The sequence below is a fragment of the Falco naumanni genome, chromosome 2, assembly GCF_017639655.2.
Source record: "Falco naumanni isolate bFalNau1 chromosome 2, bFalNau1.pat, whole genome shotgun sequence".
NCBI lineage: Eukaryota > Metazoa > Chordata > Aves > Falconiformes > Falconidae > Falco > Falco naumanni.
This window is the reverse complement of record NC_054055.1, coordinates 68,565,704-68,588,776: the sequence shown is the minus strand read 5'-3', so window position 1 is coordinate 68,588,776 and position 23,073 is coordinate 68,565,704. Positions and strand designations below refer to the sequence as shown.

At 42.5% G+C, this 23,073-nt stretch overlaps 1 long non-coding RNA gene across 1 annotated transcript in view; it reads right to left on the bottom strand.

The window, feature by feature from the left end:
• Window positions 1–5,551: 5,551 nt before the first annotated feature.
• LOC121083865 overlaps window positions 5,552–23,073 on the bottom strand; it is a 32,764-nt gene continuing 15,242 nt past the window's right edge. The window contains exon 3 of the long non-coding RNA XR_005826508.1: window positions 5,552–5,754. This is a non-coding gene — a long non-coding RNA (uncharacterized LOC121083865). The remainder of the gene's footprint in view (window positions 5,755–23,073) is intronic.

Sequence of the window (23,073 nt, the reverse complement as noted above, 5' to 3'; positions counted from 1 at the left end):
GACATATTAAACGTACTTTTCTGTGGGTACAGGTGCTCGTATGCTGGTTGGGTACATGGGTATCTTCAGAGGATGCTTCTCTTTTCCACGAGTTGATGAGGCCAGAATTTCAGGGTGGCAGGAGCAAGCTGGGAAGGCAGGAAGAGTCCAGTCCTTGCTCCTCCCTTGGCAGCCACCGTGACTGCATTCTGCAGAGCACTTACCAAGATGAGGATGGCAATTCACACAGAAGAGAGGTTCTGGGGAGAAAGCACCACTTCATGTGGCTGCCAGTGATACAAACCTGGGAAGAGATTTATCAGAAGCCTGGCCATTTTTAGGAAGTGAGAACTCACTGTTTCGAAGCAGAAAAGAGAGTGAGACCTATCTATCTCTTCAGGGAACCACAGCTGCCAGAAGGAAAGGTGTCAGATAGATGTGGTTACCAAACCCAATTTTTTAGAGGCTTCACTGGTAGCTGGGGAAGGGGAGAAGAGGTGGAAAAGATTTAATGGGAATTGCGTGTGCACAACAGCTCTTAGACTAAAGCTCAGGCTTTGTTTTTTATTTCACTTAGAGATAGACTGTAGAGTTTACTTTTGCAGAATCAGTGAGGTAAAGATGTGGTTCTAGAAAAAAATAAACCATGGATGGTTCCTATCCTCTTTTGTTGCATACAACTCTTTCAAGTCTGTGTGAGGTTTCAAATACTAAGCCAAGATTCAAATGCCAAGCTCAGTTTATAATTCATATTTAAGTTAATAGCTCAAACGTAGAGCTAGACTGCTGCAAGAACCTTTTTTCACAGCAGTGTTCTAATATTGGGATCAGCTATAACCCCTTCAGTGGATGGAAGTCTTACACCCTGTTTTATTCTGAAAAAGACATGTCCTGGCTTTTTAAAAGCAAATGTAGTAACATCTAGTTAGCACAATGGTAGATTTCTTCTTTCCAGGGTATAAGGCTTCCTTTTAGATTCAAAAAATGTATATCTGAAGGGTGTGAAAAATCAAAAAGAGACTAATAAGCAGATAGTTAAGCTGGATAGATATATTGACTTCATCACACAATGTCTGGCTAAAAATTCCCTTTTATCATTATGAGAGTCAGTTCATATCCTCACCCTGTGGAAGTGGTTAGCTTTTAATTCATTCAAGAGATGCTATCAAAAAAGAGGGAGTTATTTTTTATAAACCCAAACCCAAAATAATACTGCTAAACAATACATAATTCATATCTCTTCAGAATTCTGAATGTGGTCAGAAATAAATAGCAGCACAGGCATTTAAGAGCTATTCTCATTGAAAAATGTAATTAATTGGTGTTATCCACAAAATATTTCTTTAAGGGGGGAGCAGTGTTGCTTTAATTACAAGTAATTGTTCTCAAAATCATGCAGCTCATAAGTTTTGCAGGCTAGACAGTGATTATGCATCAATACACTAATCTATCACCTTCATTATTTTAGTCATCTGGGTGTGATCACCAAACTTTGGAGTGTAACCCAGACAAGAAACCAGACATAACTCATTCTTTTATTCTTTCCAAATTGGGTTGTTTTAAAAGAAAAAAAAATTGCAGTGGTGATGCAAATTTCAATGCTTTTGTTTCAAATGAAGAATGTAAATCAAATTAAGTTCCTCTTTGTACATTATTAGATGATGACAATGGAAAGGATGTTCTTGTGACTGCATGATGGCCTGGGGGGCTCAGGACACCCCAATATTTCTGCATTCTGCCACAGACTGTCTTTGTGGACAGAAGATTTCACTTTTTACGTTTTGTACAGACTGCCTAGTGAGTGTACCAGGAACCAGCTACTGGAGACCAAGCAGGCTGACCAGTCCACTGCTCTCTTCATCTTAGACACCATAGTGGTGTGATTCTCCCACTGGCCACCTTTTGGTCATCTGCCACCATAGAATAATTAGCAAATCTCCCAACTCGGGAATGCAGGGAGCCTTAAACCATTAATGTTTGCACAGCCTAATACGTGATCTATTGAAATGAAAGTAGCTACCTAACTGCAATTTATTGTCATTACTATTATTGTTATTATTATTACTAGATGAATGCAGAGCTGAGTTTGTTATTAATTGAGGTACCGCTCATCCCAGCCTTTAGTCATCCCTACCCGACATGCCACATAAGCACCCATGTAAATCAAAGTTAAGCAGAGGATTACGTGCTGTCCTGCATAAAGATGGCTTAAGTACATGTTTCCTGAATCAGGGCATAAGCTGTTATTTTACTACCGTCTCTGCAGTACTGCTTTTTCTACCTCATTATAATGAGAGGATGCTTGCATAAATTCCTTATATTGACACACAAGACTATGCCTGTCTCCCTGAGAATTTGGAGATTTCTTTCCTTTTCCCCCAAATTAATAAGTGCTGTCACCTGCATCGCTAAACACCAATTTGCTGCTTACCACTAACAAGACCTCCACGTAATGTAGCTAACAGTAGTATTTCAAAAATAGAGCTCTCCTGTTCCCAGCATGTCTGACAAGAATACATTAGAGGCACCTGTCCCTGGCACCAATATTTTGTTTTCTTCTCTATGTGGAAAGGAAGAAATGTAAAGCACTGAAATCTTCCTTGAAAGCAAAGCAAATGTGAACACAGGAATCTCTTTTCCCATCCTGCATCCCATCTTTCAATCCTCTCCAGCTGTAGGGAAGTTTTCAAAAGTAAGTAAACATTAGAAACATATCCACTTGGGTAAAGATCTAAAGTTATCTCTTTCTTAATGATTTTCATTTTAAAACCATCAGGTAGTAGGACATTTTTTTAATTACATTTGAAACTATGAGACTGGCTCTGCGCTCACCAAGTCAAAGACATAAATACTCCAAATATACCAGAAATATCGACAATCTTTAAACAAGTCCATCATACCTGTTAGCTTCCCAGGTCAAGACCAGTCACCATGGTACAATAGAAACTCAGGACTAGTAAAATCTAGATGTTCGCCACCTCTAAGGGTGTGATGCTTCTGTATGCTTCGTTTGGATTGCAACAGCGGTTCTGTAGACTGTGGGATGGTCTCTTTCAGCCCTTAGCTTCAGACATTTGTCCTGTATACCTTGACACCTGAGGCAGATTCCTTGGATCCCTTCAATGTCAATAGAAGGAAACGGGTGTTTTGAAGACTCAATACATCTGGCCAAATGCAGATGTCAGCCCTAGCTGATGATGAAAAGATACCTCCTAGAAATGCTTATTTCTCTGTATTGACTTCAAAAGGAGCCTTAAGTGATGTAAACATCTCGGATGGAAACATCTGTGTCCCGTTAGATGAATCCCAGGATGCTGGGTGCTCATACGCATTCCCAGACTTCACAGGTCCGCTCAGCTTCTGCTACGCTCTACCTTTCATCCATTGGCATTAGTTTTATTTGGATGTCTTCTATTAGAAAACCGATTTGTGCTTCTACCCCTGTGACAAAGATAGTGTAAGCTGACAAAGTACATTCATGCAATGAATGTCTCTCCTGTTTAGGGCAGTTTGTAAATTCTTTTCAGTTTTCCCTAGCACTTGAGCAGCAGATTTAAATAATCCTAGACATGGATTTAATGCTAGATCAGACTCAGTGCAGTTCCTATTAAAAATTATCTTAAAAATGTCCACTGACCAAGAAGGAAACTGGGTTGAGTCTCTTAAGTGTGCCATCATGAAGCCAACCAAGGCAGTGCTGTAAATCAGTAATACTAATTTCAATGAAACCCATTGACAGTAATTGAGAATATAGATGTAAAATAGTTTCCTTTCTTACTCACCTGAGAAATTAAACATGCTATAGGAGAGAAGGGAATACCCAAACAGCACATTTGTGGTTTTTTCCCTGTAATTTATTGGTGTTGCTGTCATGTGAAAAGACAGATAATATTGCCTCATCCTCCTTACGATTTATATGGGATTTCAAGTAGGATTTCTTGTCTTGTTCAATGTTCATTCTCAGCCCAACCCTCTGTTCAAATAATCATGGAATCATAGAATCATTTAGGTTGGAAAAATACCTTTAAGGTCATCGAGTCCAACCGTTAACCTAGCACTGCCAAGTTCACCACCAAACCATGTCCCTAAATGCCACATCTATGTGTCTTTCAAATACCTCCAGGGATGGTGATGCAACCGCTTCCCTGGGCAGCCTGTTCCATTTGTAAGAAGCAGCAGCAAAATACACTGAATAATCAAAGCTTTCAAGAAGATTGTTTAACACTTGCTGCGATTGTTTACCCAGATTTGATTCTATTTCTTCATACATGTCTCTGCTTAGCTTTTTAGTAGGATTTCCATATACCTGGCTTTCAAGCACCTGGCAGTCCTAAGACACTGCACAAACCTCGCAGAAGTAGCTCAGATAATTCCTTATAAGGTAAGTGTGTAACAGAGTGATCTCAGTCTGAAGTTTCCTTCTTGCTTGTTTTCTTGACTAAGAATCTAAATGCTGTTTGAAAAAGCTGCCCCTTTTTAATGAGAAGTTCACTTTATAAATAAAAAGGTTGTATCCATTTCTTTTACCAAGTTAGTCATCTTCTGAATATTTCATCTGCTTCTAGATCATGTAGTAATAAGGAATAAAGGCACTTTATGGACCTGATTTTCCAAACACTTACCTCACTGTACACCAGAAGTAACTCCCCTGTAGTCGTTAGGTCTGATTTCTCTCATACTTCATTCTTGCCTGGCTTCCAAAAAACAGGGGTGTGGGGAGGGGGTGTGTGTCTGGGTTGGGTAGCTCTTCTGTCCCTTTCCTCCTCAGGCTGATTTAAGCTGTGGCTTACAACAGTGTTGCCATCCTTGGGGATAACACCGGTGGAAAACGGCAGCAAGCGTCAGAAGTCCCAAGCCTTGGAGAGTCCCTTTTTTAACTTACGTACATGTTTTATGGTTACATGAAGTCTCATTAAGAAAAAAACCTCTGCATCTTGAAATTAACACTATTTTGGTCCATCATCTTTTGTGTTCACATTTGTTAAAGAAAACAGGTTGACTCTTCACAAAAATGTTAGTTGGCTGGGAAAAAAAAAAGCAGCAGTGAAGTGACACTTTGACTATAATTAAAAACTTTTCAGTTGATTTAACAGTTCACTTTAGGCATTTTTTGAGCTATGGAAATAGCAGTGCTTTTAAGATAATGAACATTGTATGACTGCTAATGAAATCCACATATACATACATACATACACACATATGCGGTCTTCATGCTACGCATTTATCCATCTATATATGCTCCATACATATCCCTACATATATGCTCCTCTTCAGTTTACTTAAAAAGAAATCAAATGTGCAGGGAAGCGCATTTTTCAAATGTGGCTCTAATTGTCTTTTGTGCATGTTCATTACTGACTGTTTACAGAACCTGTTTGGAATGGCTTTACAGCAATAGAGAGAGTAACATACCTTCATTGTTTATAAAATGACAGCTCCTAATGGACCGTATTAGGTTTAACACAAACTATTAAATCCTTTTCATTAAATTATTCTGCGCTCCATTTTGGAACCTTGTTAGCTCTGGGAAGTAGGTGCAAACTCCTAAGGAAACACGAGCACACATTGAGACTATTATAGATAATGTTTATTAAATAAGCCTCTGAGGATGTTTTTCTTGGGTTGCTCTCAAGCATTTTGAAGGAGTCATGTTCCATGTTTGAGGTCCCATGTTTCTTCCTCTTAAACTATGAGCAGCTGTAGCACATGACCTACTTCTGTAGAACCCTGTAATGATTTCCTTCCTTCAGTGGCTTCAGGAGTCCCTCTTCTGCCCTGTGAAAAAAGGGACAAATATTTTAATCCAAGCAAAATGCTAAAGCAGGTTTTGTTGGTTTCAGGGAAGAAACTCAATACAGCTACATCACCGAGCGTAGGCCTCAAATTGGAACCATCTGGCCTGCAGAAGCACCATGAGATCTTTGGGGAAGGCATGGATATTTTTGCCTTGGGCTGTAACTCATACACCTGCAGAAGGGGTAGCCATGTTGGCAGACAAGCTGAACTCGTACAGCAATACAAGCCTTCTCTCGCAGTGCTGTGGCAGTGCTGGAGTTTGGAAATTACCCTGACATGTTTAATAAATGTAATCACTGTACTGCATGCTCTCCAGATAGCAAATATTCAGCTGCACTCACTGTTAAGTTCATTCAGACAGGTCTGCACTCCAAAGCCCATGTCTTTGTGCCCTTCTTGCACAGACAGCCCCTTTGAAGGCAAAATAAGGACAAGGGAAGGAAGACGGTAAGCACAAAAACATGCATTACATCTTCAGGCTCCCTCTTGCAGGCGGTAGTCTCATGTGATATTCATGTGAACGGGATTAGATTGAGAAGAGATTCTTGTTGGTAAATATTACAGCTCTTTGGGAACACAGAAAGGTAAAAGAATGCAGGTGTCAGTGCAATCAGAAATAATCTATCCTCCTTGGTGGGACTTCTAGGATGCAGAAAGAGAGAAAAGCCACACGCAGACTCTGAAGGTCATGACTCTAGAAACTGTCAGAAAGAGGTGGTGTCTGAGCCCAGTCAGAAAATGAAAATGCACATCACAGAAGCAGGAGGACATATATCTTTTGACTGGAACATTATTAAACAATTAGGATCACAGGTTTTCCCGGAGCTCTGCACAGCACCCGGCTTTCTGCCTGCAGTCTGGTGGATGGCAGAGCAAAAGAGCAGAACGTGACATTTGCACCTTTGTGATCTGTAGTGGCGAATGCTATTTTGCACCTGCAAATTTGTGCCCTGACCCTACGGGCGCTCTTCAGACAAAACTCCAAGCGGTCCCTCGGGGCTAAAAGGTTAAGGCCCGCACAGCTGGACATCAATACCGTTATTCTCCCTTCAGTGATGGAATGTACACGGCATCCTAGGCAGAATTTCTGATGCTAGGCTAGAAAGCATCACTGCTCACATCATGCAGCAGATACGCTGGAGGGGAGCAGGTTTTCCCCAGCCTTCTCCCTCTGCCTAGAAACAGTGTTGACTGTATCAGTCTTTCCATTGGGAAAGTTTATACCCTGAATCTCAATCTGTAGTTTCCCATACTCCTAAAGGAGTTCAAAGGGAACATTTTGGCCCAACTCTGCTTTCAATGTACTCTATATTGCTAGCATCTGGAGTCATGTACGTGGGCTATCCCAATCCTGAGCCAGGGAATAAAACAGACAGAATGTGCACAAGATTGCAGTCTAGTCCTGTGAGATGCAGTATCCTAAGCACTGCTGGCTCCTGTTGTCTTCTCTTTAGGAGATGCTGAAGTGTTTTCAGAGCCAGATCCTGAAGCTGACTTTCTAATTGTTTCTCTGAGAGCTAGATTGGAGCAAGGATAAAGGAAGACTATGTACAGTGTGTAAAAAATCAAAGTCTCTAACTCTCCTATCCTGCACCCCTCTGTAAATGAGAAGCAGCTCGACAGAAGCCAACAGACCAGTGCCAGGGTAAAACAGATGATGGAGAGAACAAAAGCAAAGTATTTTTTTTTGAGATCCATAGAGACATTATGGAGATTTTGTGGACAGTCAACTAAATATAACAGGAATAAAGGTGCAGCTGTCTCAAAGTATAGCGCTCTGAAATGGCCTCCTCAGTTCCCAACTCAGTCCTGCCTGACTTTGGAAAGGAAATTGGACTTTAGCTACTGACACATAAGAACAATGGGATACAGTATGTATTGCCAGAGACAAACCTCCTTCTGCAATTGTATTTGATTTGCCTTCGCTTTTCACCATACGTTGGTTCACCTCACCTCACAGCAACTCCTCACTGCTGCTCACACATCCAGCCAAAGTAGTTTTGCCTAATACACACCTCCAACAGTTTCCAGCACGGTTTCAGCAACAAGATGAGAGTTAATGAGGCTCAACACACTTCCTACCGAACTTTATGGGGAAAACCCCTTGAGTGAGAGCAGGAAATCCATCTTGTAAGAGTTACAATGTGGTCTCAGTTCCTCAGCTAGAAGCTGAAGAGAATATTGATATTTTTCAAGATATCAAATACTAAATGTGAGGTTTCCCCAGCCAAATTTCCCTTTGGTTCAATGGGGAAATTTTTCATTTCAGTGTCATTTAGATTTCCAAAATAATTTATTATATACGTCAAGAATATTGAAAATTTCCTGAAGCCAGATTCTGCTGCCTCTATTTATGCAGGCTGTGTACAGGCAATCCCACTGCTGCTACGAAAAAAAGTGCTATTTGCTATGAGGGAGTGTGGGTAGAATCAGACCCTTCCTAAAGCCTTCTGAAAGATGGGGAAATGCAAAAGGGCCCATGTTTCAGTAAGTGCATTCTGACAAATAACTAAACCACCTTGTGATCCCAAACAGCAAACCAGGGCCTTGCTGAATGCCTTTTACAAACAGAAATTTCTTCATCGCATTCTGGGAATAACAACAAAAAAAAGAAAGCAAAAAAAGGGAAGCCTTTACAAGGGGAGAGCAAATGCAGCTGTGAACCTGGGAGGCCAGGTAAAAGGATATGCAAGCACATAAAGAGTAAAGTACTTTCCCTTAGCAAGTTTTTTCAGTCATCTGGCTCTTCCCGCTTTCCCCGCCCCAGTCCCGGGGGTGATGGTCCCTACAGCACACTTTTCCAGACACACACCAAACCCAACATACGCGCTGTAGCTGCAAGCCAAATGTCTGCTTCCAGATGTGCCTGCTGGCCCCAGCAGGGCTGCTCCCCCATCCCACAGCCCATGACCCCAGGTTGGCAGCTAAACTTTCCTGGGGTACCCAACAAATAAGTGACTGCCCAAATCCTGATCTTTCCTTAGCTCTGCCCCTGCTATGGTTTCTAACAAACACTGGAAAGATGTTCCTTATTTCCATCACATTTCACAGAGCTGACTGTCCCATCCTTGTCCAGACATGGGTGTTTTCTTCCCGTGGCGGCCATGGTACAGGACAGGAGAGAGAAGATCCATTTTAGACACAGGTCCCATCCCTGCACACAGCCAGGATGTGGCCAGGATGTGCATCCAAATCCAGAAGCTGGCGAGCACTCCGGGGCCCCATGCTTTAGATGTTGTTCAAGTGCTGCTAGAGGAGTCATGCGTATGCAGTTTACAGAAACGCAGCTTTTTTATGAGATACTTTTCCCTTTCCATCAGTGAAGGCAATAGAGAGCTCTTTCTCCTTTGGAGCTTCAGGCCGTGGAGTTCATTTTGAAATGCGCGCAGCCTTCTAAGATTGACGGAATTCCAGCTATTGATTTCCTTGACTTGCTCATAAGTTAATATTTACCATAAACATCTCAATGAGAAAACAAAATAATAAAAAAAGTCATTTTCAAAACGGCAGAAGCTGGGGAGATAATGAAAAAGGCAAAACTTTAAACGTTATCTTAAAAAGCATTAAACCTTCCTTCCCTTTTTTTAACCAGTGGTAAAAAGAAAATATGAAAAAAAAACCCTCCCCAAAACCAAAAGGGTGATAAGCAGCTTTTATTGTTGAGTTCATTACTATGATTATTTTGGGAAAACAGACATTTTTCTCTTAATTTGTGAGCCAGAAATGAGCTCTTTGGAGGCTATCTCCTTCAAAATGACTGCACAAAGATGATTTTGCTAGAAAATTCCAGCTGGTTCAGCCATATCCATATGCCTGAGAAGCCTGATGATGGCTCGACTAACTCTCAGCTGCCCTCACCAATGCACAGCCAAGACCAGGATCTCCCGGGAGGCAGCATCCCACCAGCTGCAGCACAGCAAGCAGAGGATGCAATGGGCTGGGGTGCCATGAGCAAAGGCAAGCGGGGGTGTTGGCTGTGACGAAGGGCTGTGTCAAGGCAGCCTGACTGGTTGTCAGTGTCGGGGGACAGACTCACTCCCCTCCAGGCTGTGGAAACCGAGGCAGAGCTTGCAGCCCCAATGCAGGCTTCACTATTCTGCCAGCTGAGGGTCCCGTGCTTAGTTGTCACCACACTGCCCTGGAAATGGCAGTGAACGTAACTCTCTCCTTTCCCCTCCTCCCCAGCCCCGTGCTGGGGAGAGCTGCTGACAAGCTCACTGGCGGTGAGGGCAACTCATGAAAGAAAACACAGAACCGACAGAAAACCGAAATGCACATGGCGGGGAATAATATTTCATTTGTGTGGTAGCAGCCCTGTGCGAGCAGTGTAAATAAAGCAGGTCACTGAGACGTGAATATACCACTGTTTATAAATACTAGCCCTTCTGCCTGGAGACGTGCGTGAGGAGAACTGGACACTCGTGAGGTCACCCTGCCATATTTTATGATTTGCATAAATCATGTCAACACCGTTAGTAGGAGCGGCGGGCAAACGGGGCTGCATGAAGCGAGCCATTCAGCCTCCTGTCACAGGTCTTAAAACAGGTAGAAGCTGTTAACAGGCCCACCAAATCTCTTAAAATGCAGAGGGGATGAGGGATAATCCAGCTGGGGAAGCAAGGTATGCCCCCACCCTCCGTGTCTCAGCTGACAGAGGCCTTCCTGGGCTCTGAGGAGCAGAAAGCCAGCCAAAAATAGGGTGCTGGAAAAGCCCAGGAGCTAAACTTGTTATTAACATTCACCTTCACAGAGGGTAGTGTGTGCCACTAAGCAACTGCTCTTATGGAGAAAATGCCTGAACTGCCTGGTGAAAAAAATGCCCCATGGTTGCTGCGTGCAGGACCCTTCCTCCCCTTATTTACCAAGCCCGTGGAAAATTTCATTTTTTCTGCAGAGGAATCAATATTCTGGGACTAAATGGAAGCCCCTTAGTACGTTTGCCTTGCATCCCAGTGCCTGTGGTTTGGGGGCCAGAGAGGAAGGCAGAGCCACACAGCTTCCCATGGATTTCATTCGACTCCCTGGGAGCTCCATGTCTAAGCAGGATCACACGATACAAGGCCAATGCTGCAGCTAAGGACAAAAGTGGCAGAGACAAACAGTTTTCTTTTTCCTTGCCACTTCACAACCATGTACCGCTACAGAGTTGTCCTAATTTCGGAGGACAGTAGTTCCTTTTGGTCCAAGTCGCCCAGTTCTGGAGACAGATGATGCCGTCAGGGTGGGTGCATGAAACACTGAGGATCTGGCTCGCAGTCTTTAACAGCTCTAATAACATGTAATTATGTAAAATAATTGTAAAAATTACAATTATACATGAATCATGTATAATTATGCAAAAGAAATGTAAAAAATATAAAAGCAGTACAAAATCCTTATGATACATTGCTGGTATATGGACATGTACTATTCACTACTCTTAAATGCAAGTTGATTTAGAAGTATTACTGTGACCATAAATCAACTGTGTTCTGTGCGATTCCTGTTGATCTACAGCTGTGACACGTTCTCAGAGAAGAACAGATGTAAATATTAGAGAAAATTGGGAAGTGTTCTGGGAAATGTTTTTCAGTGGAAAATGTGGATTTGTCAAAATCAAAGCCTTAGGGAGGAGAGGGGATTTTTTAATGAATATGCCATATTCAAATTGGAAAATGTTTTTTAAAATGATCAAAATATCCTCTTTCTATACTTTCAAAAGAAAAGATGCAATATTTAGACTGAAAGTAAGCTTCTGTTTTAAATAAGTAAATTTACACCAAAAACAACGGTAAAAACCCCTTAAGTCAAAATACTTCAAGGATTACCAAAGACCAACATTTCAAAACTAACTTCTTTTTGATCCAATATAAAATCCTGTATTCTATTCTTTATATTAACTTTTTTTCAAGATTTGCACTTTTGGGGCCAATCTGAGACAGGCAGAGTTCTTGCAGTTACGCAAAATATGGTAAGAGCAGAAAACCATTTTCTTTCACCTCTGTTGATCTGTAAAAATGTGCCTTCAGCAGACCCCAGACAGATCATGCAAGTCTAGTACCTCCTCCAAGAGAAGTTTTCACCAAGCTGGAAATGGGAGCATCCTGGTCTTGCAGTGCTAGACCTCTCCACCCCTGGGGGCCAGCAGATAATCCCTGCTCTGCTTCCCCAGTCTCATTTGGACCCCAGGAAAAGCTTTTTTCCTAAAGGAGAAATGTGGAGGTGCCCTGCAGCTAGTGCCTTCCCCGTCTACATAGAGGTGACACCATGGTAGGGTCGCTCCCTTGCATGGGGAGTGACCTCTGCATCCTAGTCAGGTCAAGGTCATGGCTTGAAGAAGCAGGTACCTGTTACTTGAAACAAAGCCCTGATTGAAAAATAAAAGATTTGGTTTTTTGATACTGTGCCTTCCTGACGGTGACTTTTCAGGGGCAATTAAATGCTAAGCATCGGTCTGTTAAATTTAGTGGCAATTTCAGACGTCGGCAGCATCAAGTCAAGGACAATTTCAATTTCAGGGCAGCTTTTATTTCATGTGTTGAAACTGAGAGTGCTTTCTGTCCAAGAGCAGCTTTTGTTTGAAATAATATAGCCCAGCCTGTTTCTCCGTGGCCCTGATCCTGCATCTCAGAAAGGACCTCACTCACAGCCAGAATCCTACTGAAAATCAGGTGTGTTCAGCGGGGAGACTGAAGTGCTGCCCTACACACAGACTGGGACTTTCTGTGCATGCCTGTCTCAGTGTGGGAAGGGTTATTAGGATCCAGGGGGTTTCTCCCACAAAGTCCCCCAACTCTGACCCACTGGCAAGACCCTTCGGGAGAAGAGTCATCTGCAGGATTCAGCTTCGGATGCAGACGTGGATCAGAGCTCCAGTGGTTTACAAAGGAATTTTATTTCAGGCATGTCATTCGGTTCCCTGCGAGAGAGGGTGTGCATGCCCACTCGTACATGCCTGTGTAGCTGTACTTCATCTCTCTACAGGGAAGAGCTTCCCTGAGCTGCCTTCCTTAAGACTCAGGTTTTATATTACCAGGTAAATTTCGTTTCAGCTTTATTTGCATGGAGCAAGAGTGACATTCTGTGGCCAGTTAGATTTATGGCAGCATTCTCTCGCTCTTTTTTCCCCTCCCATAAATACCTCAGGGTATAAAACATCCTCTGACAGTCTTTTGTTTTGTTTGTGGCTTCTATCATGCTTTGTGAGAAATAAAAATAGAGGAATTCTCAAACACATTTCTGTGGCTTAAAATCCTTAGGGACTGCTTTACCACGAATTCCTGACAAATTCAGATGTCTATGTACTGATTATTATTTTATGAGAGCAATGCCTGATCGTAATGTAAGTAACCAGAAGCATGAAGAGACTACGGCACGTTCCTCGGGCTCTGCTCGAGCTGGCTCAGCCCGTTGTACTTGGAAGGGATGAGGAAGCCATGTTCCAAAACCCCGTAAAAAAATAAAGCAGAGCACTGTTTAAAACAAAGCAGTGGGCTTTTTAAGCATTTACGTGCTCCAGATAATACACCACCGACACTAAATTGAACTCATTTAGCTGTAAACATGATAATACATTTGACAGTTTCCAGCAGTAAAACACCAGACAGTCCATGCTGAGAAGAAAAGAAAAAATATGCAAGGAGCAAAGCTCATCACAAGAGTAGCCACAAAAGGGCCAACGGGAAAAAAAGTGCCCAACAAAACTTCTGCATTTTTCAGTGGTTTGGAGTCATAACTCAGCTCAGACACACATGGCACCAAAAGCAACCTGCCCAGTTTAAACAGTGGAGAGCAGGCACTGGAGTTTATGTTGTTCCCCTGTTTATTAAAAACGGATGGGAGCACTTGACAGAAAAATCAAACTTCTGGTCACGGCTCATTAATCTCTGTTGTATCTGTCAGATATGTGTGTCTAGAGTTTCAACAAGGCTCTAGAATCGAGATTACTGCTGAGCTCTGTTTTTCTCTCTAATTTTGAATGAGGGAAAATGCTGCCAATCACCCTAGATGAGAGGGGAGCATGGGGCCATTGCCACAGCCCTTTGCAGTGGGCATATCCTTGCCCCGTGGTTTGGACCTGATTTCAGAGGCAGTGACGCCTCTCTCCCCTCCTCACCACAACCTGAGTTTTGGCTGGCTGCCTCCCCTCCCGCTCCCCTGAAAACCAGACTCAGTGCTTGCCACCGAAGTGTATCCCAGTCGGTGTTAAGGTGATGACAGGGCAATCTGTAACGGTGGTGGTGGATGCTCCTTCATCCCTGGATTCTGCTCTCACACGAAAGTGTTAATCGTGTTAATCCACTGAAGACAGTGGAGCTCCTCCAGTGTAAAACCAGGGTAAGTGATGGGCTCAGCAGGCCTTGAGTGGGCTCAGCAGGACTGAGACGAATATGGTATGAAACAATTAGCTGCAGATGGTATAGGAATCTCGTTTTCTGGAAATACAGATTTTGCCTCAAGATCTTTCTATATATATTGGATTTGTCAAACTGATAATGACTTGAACATTTGGAGAGAGGATAACCCACTGCAGGGCCAGATGCAGCTGTGATGGGGAGGATGGAGGATGTATATTAGCCCCAAAATGTGGCTGTTTCCCCATCATGTCACCATGCCAATCCATGATAGTGGGAGGATGGACAAGGCCCTGAGCAGAGCAAGGCAGGAGAGCTCACCCGCTGCCTCCCCTTATGCCATCACTTTCCTTATTTGCTTTGGACATTGCTCATTTTGTTTGTTCGTTCTTTTCTTCTTCCCTTTCTTCCTTTTTTAATTATCAGTGATAGTGTTTGCAGAGCTAGAAAAAATGCCAGGCACTTTGAGGATGAGGCACAAGATTTAGCTCCTGCTTCACTTGAGTGCAAAGCAGGCAGCTGTGAGCAGACATTTCCAGCTCCGTCAGTCAGAGGACAGGCTGGGGACTCCTTTTAATCCTGATACCACTAGCAAGTCTTCAGACGCAGACAGTGGATTCATGCAGCACAAATATAGACACAGACAGAAAAATAACAAAGAAGATCTGATGCTTTACAACTGCAGGTACACCACAAAAAGGCAGTCTGACCCTCACTGCTTACAAACTGTAAACGGCAATAGCAGGACCGTGTAAAAGGCGTGTTTGCCAGCTCCCTTCTCAACGAAACACATGGGGTTTCCCTCGAGGGGATGTCTCTCCTGCCTGCCAAAGTCTGCCCTCAAGATCAGCCTTGCCTGCTGCGCCAACTGCAGGCTTGCAGGCATGGCTGCTGGGTGGCGCGTCAGATCATACGTTAAGCCGTATTCCCGGGGATGCCCAGGCATGCTGGAGAGCCCGCCTGCGTGGCAGTCAGCTGGACTGCGAGCGGGCAGTAGGCAAATGGCAAAAAGCAGAGCTTACCCTTCTCTGTGCTGCAGCTCACCATTTCTGAGAAGTGCAGGCATAGCTCTATGTTTCAACTGTAGCAGAGCTTGCCCATGCAGAACATTTCCCGAGAACCATCCTGAAGACCAGATTTATAAAGTTTGACCTATTAAGAAACAGAATGTCCTATTAGATCTTAATGGACAGGGTGAATCCAGCTGCCCGCTAATCTACCTGCAGTGTGGCAGACTCTTTTAATCCCAAGGGTAAATTCCCATTGTCATAATGTTAGCTCCTATCACTTAGAATATTTTTCCAGTGGGGTTTTAGGAATCTGGATTATTGGGCCTCTTGATCTGTTCATTTTTGCAGACATGTGAGCAGCTACAAGAGCTGGTATAACCTGCTGTTGCTCAGAGAAGCCTGTGCAGCTATATATATTTGCAGCATTTCTGAAGTTTCTCTGTATTTAACACTTAATTTTTTTCAATAAAGTGTAAGTGACGTAGGAGACATTTTCAACAGTCACATCAGCACTTAAGCCCAGATCCTTTAAGCTATTCAAATACTTAAGATATATATACCTCAGTGGAAGTGTTTCAGACACCTTGGCGGGTTAGATGAGCAGCTTCCACTGAAATCTGCCCCCAGTTCCAGCTTCCCCTCAGTTGCTTAAGTTGTTCCTTTGGGATTTAGATATTGAGGTGACAGGTACCTAAAATACACAATAGCTGGATGACATGCCTAAGGTGAAGATGGGTGTTTGAACACTGTGGGATGCAAGATCAACTTTAGCTGAGTGACAGCTCAGGAAAAGGCCATCTCCTGGCCACCAATAGCCCTGGAGGAAAATTGTCAGGCAGTAAGTGCTGACAGCGACCCTCGAGGGTGTGAAATTTCTTATGCTGATACAGAAGACACGGCACAGGGAAAATCTCCACACTAGTCAGCTTTTTGGGAGCTGAGCTGTAGAAATGAGCCTCTTAACAGAGAGCACTGAAGGTCAGCTTGGACATAACTGGGAGCAGAGAAGGGACCCCACACACCAACCTGACAGAAACACAGATCTGTTTCATTGAAATAGAGAGTGGGGGCATTTTTAATGGCAACCTGTGAGGGAGCTGGACTCTGTCCTCCAAAAAGCTGGTGCAGCTGCTGCCAGGCAGGCAATAGCTGAGCATCCTTGTTGGGCTGCATCACCTCCTAACTCTGTGCATCAGTCAAAGAAAGCTACAAACTATGAACCCAGGATTTGTTATCTTCTTCCATCCTTTTGCGTGCTAGCTTTTTTTCCAGAAGACACAGAGAAACCTGAGGTTACAGACCTGCTCCAACTCTACTCCTGTCTCCAGGACACAGAAGATACAGCAGAGCTTGTGTCCCTCACTCCATGGTGTGGCAGCAGCACTTCTTTTCTTCTTGAAAAGACTGTTGGATTGGAAAATCCAAAAAAGAATCATTTGGATTGGAAGGGACCTTTAAAGGTCATCTAGTTGAATCCCGCTGCAACGAGAAGCCAGGAAGTTTCCTTGGGTTATGTCACTTGGTACTGCTGTGTACCACAAATACCATTTCTAAGCAGCTACCATGTCCTTTGCCTTCATGATTTCCTTTCTGCTCTCTATTGCTCATAATTTTTTTGCATGCATCTGTTACTTGAACAAAATAATATATTTTCAAGTGTGTAAATATTCAAAAATAAGCTACATGTAGTTTGCTGGGCATTTCAGTGGAAAGCAATTATAGATGTTTTTATGCTTAGCAAAATATGGCTGAAGATGTTATCTGCTTTGAACTGCAAAACCAGAAAGTACTACAAATCTTTTTGTTATATGAGACAGTGTGTCACTGAATAAAGAATCTTTTTATGAAGGGAAGGCTAAAAAAACCCAATGATATTATATTCAGTTACACTGAAACTGCAACCTTTCCTTCTGCATCTCTGCTTCTACCATCAGCCATATAAAGCCCTTCTTACCACAGAATATATCAACTGCAGGTCTCCAGTTAACTCATGTGTGAAATGTGCTTGATACCAAATGAATGGATGATCATAAAAACAGCGTTGCTTTTTCCTGGAAACAAAAAAACAGTGGTGATATGTATTGCTTCTGTTTTCAGCCAAAGACTATAGTACCAGATGGCTAACACAACCGTAACAGCTAGCTGCATCTGGATTAAAAAGTTTGGATGGTGTGAGCTAATCTTTAAAAAATGCCAGATAACTTTTATTATCTTTTTAAATCATGTTACTGCTCTGTGTATTTCCTGCTCATGCCATCCTAGAACTGCTCAAACATATCTTAGACATGTTCATTAAGCATCACTGAACTGAACGAAAGGCTAGTAACTATCTTTGTCAAGTCAGAGGTCAGGTTTTGGGATATGATCCAGGAACCACTGAAGGCAAGGGAAGATGTCTCACTGATGCCTGTGGCCTTTGAACTAGGAGCCTAGTGGTTATTTCCCCTTGTGCACATTTATTACAGCTGCAGATGAAACTTACACTGGTTATGGAAAAGAGTAGAGAAGACAACTTGTCTCTTTAGATAAAATGACTTGGCTTTTCATACTTAAATGTACTTTTTCCCATGAAAGCAAAGATGTTTGGGTAACAATGTTTGGCTAGCTGTGTAACCTGAATACTGAACAGACGGAGAAGAAATAAATCTTTTTGCTCTATATGATTATGAGATACCCAAACCAATATTTTGTAGGGAGGCCCTGGGCTTAGCTACAGATGCTTGCATTGCAACAGTCAGATATTGTTTCAAATTACTTTTAATTCAGTATCTTTCAGAATCAGCTAGAAATGAAATTCATACACTTTTGGGAGAGCTGTTGGCAAGGGCTTTGAGGAAGAAAGCACTTTGATTTTGTGACAGCAAGATCAAAATCTGTGGGTACAGAGGAGACTTACTTCTCCTCAGAGACTGTGCCATGGTACCAGACAAGATTCTGAGTGCTAGCTCTTGGGCTGGCTTTGTTTTTCTTTCCCCTCCCATTTTCTTTCCTGTAATGGTAGCAGTGTAGCTTAAAAATTCCACTATTTCCCACCCTAATCTTTGCCACAGGTCCCAGACACTTGATGGGAAGAGGCTCACAATTACTAAGTGTTTTGTGATGTCACAAGCATTCAAGTATTTTTGACGTGGGAACATTGACATAACTGCATGACTCACTCAGCCAGGACAGAAAAGAGAACAGCCTTGCAGTGCCTTATGCTGCTTCTTGAACGCTGGCTATCTTAATGGGGTCAGCGGTGGCATTTGTCTTGAAAACCATCCAGTAAGGAGGGAAGTTCTCACACAGTATTCCTCACAGATGGTGAGACCTGCCAGCAGTTTTACGGCTCAGCAGTGAATGGCTCTGCAGCTGTACGGGCATACCTGCTGGAAGGCTGCCTGAGTGATACAGCCAACATGTGCGTCAACAAAACCCGGCGCCGCTGGTGGGTTCCTTTGTTTAATCTTCTTCCAGCAAACAAAAAGTGACTTGGCTTCAAAACAATGGGAGGGAGGGAAAAAAATAAGGGGAGAGGGTGCTACTGAAAGATTTAGTTAAAGTCTATTCTTCTCTGGTATTTCTCAGAGTAGGGGTCAATGGTTTAAGTACAACAGGCTTGATTCACCGCCTAGATGAAGCAGATGGGGCAGATCACCAGGCAGCAGCTTCCAAATAAAAGCTGCGGAGGGCAGCTTTAACTTTTCTTGCAAACCAAAGGGCCATTACAATAGTGAGAAAGTGGGACCTGACCCTACCCACCCTTCACTTCCATCTGCTCCGGAGAATTCTTTGTACAGCATTTGGGTTGGAAGGGCGACCTGAACCAGCCCTCTCCTCCTCTGCCAGCGGCCTGGAGATCCAGTACAGGAACTGGCAGACAGTCTTCCTGCACAGGGGAGTACAGTGATTGGCTAAGTCTTATACTCTCACCTGGAGCCCACACTATACTGCAAAATGAGGTGCTGCATCAACAAATCACAAAAGACGCTCTTGCCTAAAAGAGGAGACAGACTAAGCATGAAACTAGAGTCATGCGTGGGAACACAGATATTGATAGGAAAACACAAAGGAAGAGTGAGCTGCCATTGTCCAGAACTGTGCTCAGGAGCCAGCTGCTTGATTGCCTCTACGTGTGCCACAGGCATCGTGATGCTTTCAAAGCAGCGCATGAGGTCAGTTCACAGACATGTGCTGGGAGTTCCTCCCAAGAGAAATCTTGAGTGAAAGGATGGAAGTGTTTATTTGGAAGTGTGATAAGTGGGCAGTAACTGTGGTTTCATGGGACAATTAAATGCAAGAGTCAACATACTGGCAGTGCTGATAGGTCAAGTAGGAATAGACAGTGAAGAACCAGGAAAATGGAAACAAGCAGTTTAAATCAGTTGCAATATAGCAACCAAGACGGGAACCAGAAGAGAGAAGCAAAAAGTCAAGCTGCAGTATAAAAGAATTAATTTTTCAGCAGAAGTAAAAATGTATCTCCATGGCACTCAGCTTTCCATGATTTGACTGTGATGCTTGCACAATTATTATCCAAGACTCCTTTCCCTTCTCAAGTCTGGAGTAGACCCTAAGAAATCCCTCAGTGACCCCATAAAAGGCGTACCTGGAGTTAACATACACAGACAACTAATTCTGATTGAAGTTTTTAGCATCAGTGGTCTCTGAGCATCACTATTAGTCTACAGAGAAGTCTATGTTATGTACCTTTTCTAGATTTTTAGACCCTGACTCTGAGCTACTAGCACCCCATGTTGTTTCCCAAGCTTTTCTAAAGCTTGACTTATGAGTATGCATAGGCATAACAACATGCAGATCTGATGAAAGGGTACTGTACAGATTTTTGTCCCTTGTACAGAAAAGTGTGAATACATTTTTCCATGTTTCTTTGGGCACATATATTATTAGACAGATAGACAAAGAAATAAATCATTCCACATACTGTATGTCCAGAATATTCCACTGTCAGTAGTTATCTGCATTCCTGTAGTAATATTAATTTTTTTATTTGCTGATTCATAATCTTTTCAGTTCTTTCACACCATCATCCGTTTGTTTCTCGATTCTCTGAATAAGCACAGCATAACTGATGTTGGTAAGTCCAACATCTACCATTGCCTTTGCTTTCAGCCATGAAATTTCCTAGACATGAAACCAAAGCACTCTTCTGCACACGCTGAACAGCTTTGCTCTCATACATCACAAGCTAAGCAGTTTGTTCCCACATAGTTCGGTGCTCTACTAATCCAGAAGAAAACTACACTCACCCAAGACCAAAAGGATTCTAATTTGGGACTTCTTTTTTCCATGGGAATTATAGATGGACCAGACTAGAGATATTCAGCCACAATACAGAAAAAGTGCAACCAACATATACAGGCCAGGAAAAGAGAACAATGACGGAGGAGTCTAATTCTGTGCCCCAGGGACAAGAGGGATTCCATGACCAGGCAAAGTAATTATTTCTGCCTTCTGCCCTGCCTGTGCACCTTATCATCAGTTCGTAATTCTTCAATTATCCCTGGATTGTTGTGATGAAACCTTGACTATTTTGACTTCAATTACTTTGAAGAAATGGGTCAGAATGCATGTGTGACAGATAACAAGGCGTAACAATAAAAGCAATAAAAAATGCAGAAGGCGCTAGTTGTGCAATATAGTGCCATTAACATATCACACCAGAAATCTTACTTTTGGAATTTCCTAAGGTAATTTTAACCATAGAGTCTTCACATTACATTAAAAGTCCTCCTTGTATAACACCCAGGGTCGGGTCAGCAAGTGTAGCAGGAATTGAAACGTGGGCTTCTGGGTTGAGTTAATCTCCGCTGTCTGACCTCAAAGATGGCAGTCAGGAGAGGCACAGAGTGCCGGCGTGGGCTACAGCAGCATAGCCTTTCCTTGTTTGCTACTCACACCCTTATTTTCACAGGAGAAAAGGAAGATCAACAGGCCTGAAGGAAATTGGATATAAGTGTTCCTGGACTCAAAATAAAATAATAAGACTTATTTTGAGTATTAAGACACATATGTATACACGGGGGTTGAGAGTGAGGAAAAGAAAAATACTCAGCATGGGTGTTAAGGAGAGAAAAACCGTGTCTGCTTTGACGGTTAGTATTTGGTGCCCTCTTCTGCACCCATACATATTTTTAAAGTTCTTTAGAATCAGGAGAAGAGCATCTGTCTGTCGTCCATTTCTACATAGCAGTGCTTTGCTGCTAAGGGCAAGGGGTCATCCTAGCAGATGTCAGCCATCGTGGTGATGGGAAAAGCAGAATCTTTTTTTAGGTGAGAGGAATGACTTTGTTAATAGAGAATAGAAGGCTGTGAATAGAAATTAAAAAATATTTAACTGAGATTTCATTTATGACATCTAAATTATTATATTAATAGAAGTACATTGTATTTTGATTGTGACTGAATAAGAAACATACCATGTATATAAGGTATATAATCAGTTTAATCACACGCTGATCCCAGGACAATCTCATCCCAACATTTTATGAAATTACAAATAACATATAGTGCACACAATTCTTCATAGTAATTTAAATGTCACTTTGCTAAATGAACTTGAAGACAGATTTGCACTTCTTGAATGCAGAATCATTTCAATATTAATTTCTATTTTTTCCATTACCGAAAGATAATTTTATGCTAGAATTTCAAATACTTAAATCCAAAAGGTTCGCTAATTCTGCTCTTAGCTTTTGAGTTTCAGCAGTACCAAATTCAATTGGAAAGCTTGTTAACTACCTTTATCTTTCTACCTTGAACTTGTATCTGCAGATGCACAAAGCATTGCAAATGTCTTACAGCAGTTCTCTACCAGTCTGCCACAGTCTGAGCAGCTCTTGTTTTCTGCAGGATTATTCATTTTTTTGAAAAGGGATGATACAGAGGTTATCATTGTGCCAGCTCATAGCTCCTCCACTGAGAACTGAAGAGAGCAATATCTAAATCATAGATGTTGTTAAGATCATGACAAGCCTCAGGTTCCCGTATGGCAGTCCACCTGAACTCCTGACCCAGGGCAGGGTTGCTCAGAAACATCATCTGAGCAAGAAGCAGAAGACTGAGGTCTGGTTTTACCCTTCCAGGTATGTCTCTGTTCCTGTTTATTGCTGGTTGACTTCATGAGAAGAAATCCATTTGACATTTTAAGATTTACTTTCTTGGATACATAGGTTTGAGCAGCTGCTGCTAACCTCCCCTACAGTTTTGAAGCCAGTTTGTTTTCAGTCAAGCTAAACCTTAGAGCCAAAACTGTCAAACTTGGGTGACTACATCAACATAGAGACATGAAAGCAATTGGCCAGATTTTTGAGGATGAAAAACATTCAGAGTTTGCATCAACTCAGCACCTCCAAAACTCACGCCATTCATTTAAGTGATTCCTATTTGGAAAGGCTGGCTAGTATTTTCAATTTCCTTCAACAATGAACTGCCATGCTTACTAATCTGTTCTGCAAACTGTTACCTTCTTCCATTTTTTTAACTTTGGGGAAGGGAAGGTAAGTCTTTAATGTAATTACTAAGTTTTATACGTATGTCAGAGGATAGGTAGAATGGGGTATGTCATAGAACAAGGCTCAGGAAAATATGTAGACTGCCACTCTGAGCAGACACCTGACCTCAAAAGCACGTGCAGACATGCTGCATCCAGGGAGCTCATCCCAAATCTGACATATTATTGTCGCTAAGCAGATACTAGAAGATCTGCATCTTATTGTGCGGGAGTGCAAATCCCAAATGAAGGAACGTCTCTGCAAAGCTAATTTTAGCTTAAATGTTGCCCAAGTTTAACTCATACATAGGATCCTAACTTCAGCATGGTGAAGCCTGTAGCTAACTGGCTGGCCCACTAATGGATGCAGTCTGACAATTGATCTCCCTGTAGCAGGGACATATGTTTGCTCCGTGGGAAAACTTCAAGGATATACAGTCCTTCAGTGCCTTCTGCTCATCTA